This window comes from Oncorhynchus masou, unplaced genomic scaffold (assembly GCF_036934945.1).
Source record: "Oncorhynchus masou masou isolate Uvic2021 unplaced genomic scaffold, UVic_Omas_1.1 unplaced_scaffold_582, whole genome shotgun sequence".
NCBI lineage: Eukaryota > Metazoa > Chordata > Actinopteri > Salmoniformes > Salmonidae > Oncorhynchus > Oncorhynchus masou.
Genome location: NW_027012239.1, coordinates 451,730 through 453,325, shown reverse-complemented (window position 1 = coordinate 453,325; position 1,596 = coordinate 451,730).

The window sequence follows — 1,596 nt, the reverse complement described above, 5'->3', positions numbered from 1 at the left end:
CCCCCTACCAGTCAGTTCTCTGGTCTCAGTTCTCTGGTCCCCCTACCAGTCAGTTCTCTGGTCTCAGTTCTCTGGTCCCCTACCAGTCAGTTCTCTGGTCCCTCAACCAGTCAGTTCTCTGGTCCCCCTACCAGTCAGTTCTCTGGTCTCAGTTCTCTGGTCTCAGTTCTCTGGTCCCCCTACCAGTCAGTTCTCTGGTCCCCCTACCAGTCAGTTCTCTGGTCTCAGTTCTCTGGTCCCCCTACCAGTCAGTTCTCTGGTCCCTCAACCAGTCAGTTCTCTGGTCCCCCTACCAGTCAGTTCTCTGGTCTCAGTTCTCTGGTCCCCCTACTAGTCAGTTCTCTGGTCCCCCTACCAGTTCTCTGGTCCCCCTACCAGTTCTCTGGTCCCCCTACCAGTCAGTTCTCTGGTCCCCTACCAGTTCTCTGGTCCCCCTACCAGTTCTCTGGTCCCCCCTACCAGTTCTCTGGTCCCCTACCAGTCAGTTCTCTGGTCCCCCTCCCTGTCTGTTCTCTGGTCCCCCTCCCTGTCAGTTCTTCGATCTCAGTTCTCTGGTCCCCCTACCTACCAGTTCTCTGGTCCCCCTCCCTGTCAGTTCTCTGGTCTCAGTTCACTGGTCTCCCTCCCTACCAGTTCTCTGTTCTCCCTCCCTACCAGTTCTCTGGTCCCCCTCCCTACCAGTTCTCTGGTCTCCATCAATGTCAGTTCCCTGGTCTCCCTCCCTACCAGTTCTCTGTTTCCCCCTCCCTGTCAGTTCTCTGGTCCCCCTCCCCTGTCAGTTCTCTGGTCTCCCTCCCTACCAGTTCTCTGATCCCCCTCCCTGTCAGTTCTCTGGTCTCCCTCCCTACCAGTTCTCTGGTCTCCCTCCCTACCAGTTCCCTGATCTCAGTTCTCTGGTCCCCCCTACCAGTCAGTTCTCTGGTCTCAGTTCTCTGGTCTCAGTTCTCTGGTCCCCCTACCAGTCAGTTCTCTGGTCTCAGTTCTCTGGTCCCCTACCAGTCAGTTCTCTGGTCTCAGTTCTCTGGTCTCAGTTCTCTGGTCTCAGTTCTCTGGTCCCCCTACCATTCAGTTCTCTGGTCCCTGTTCCAGTTCTCTGGTCCCCCTACCAGTCAGATCTCTGGTCTCAGTTCTCCGGTCCCCCTCCCTACCAGTTCTCTGGTCCCCCTCCCTACCAGTTCTCTGGTCCCCCTACCAGTCAGTTCTCTGGTCTCAGTTCTCTGGTCCCCCTACCAGTCAGTTCTCTGGTCTCAGTTCTCTGGTCCCCCTACCAGTCAGTTCTCTGGTCCCTCAACCAGTCAGTTCTCTGGTCCCCCTACCAGTCAGTTCTCTGGTCTCAGTTCTCTGGTCTCAGTTCTCTGGTCCCCCTACCAGTCAGTTCTCTGGTCCCCTACCAGTCAGTTCTCTGGTCTCAGTTCTCTGGTCCCCCTACCAGTCAGTTCTCTGGTCCCTCAACCAGTCAGTTCTCTGGTCCCCCTACCAGTCAGTTCTCTGGTCTCAGTTCTCTGGTCCCCCTACCAGTCAGTTCTCTGGTCTCAGTTCCCTGGTCCCCCTACCAGTTCTCTGGTCCCCCTACCAGTTCTCTGGTCCCCTACCAGT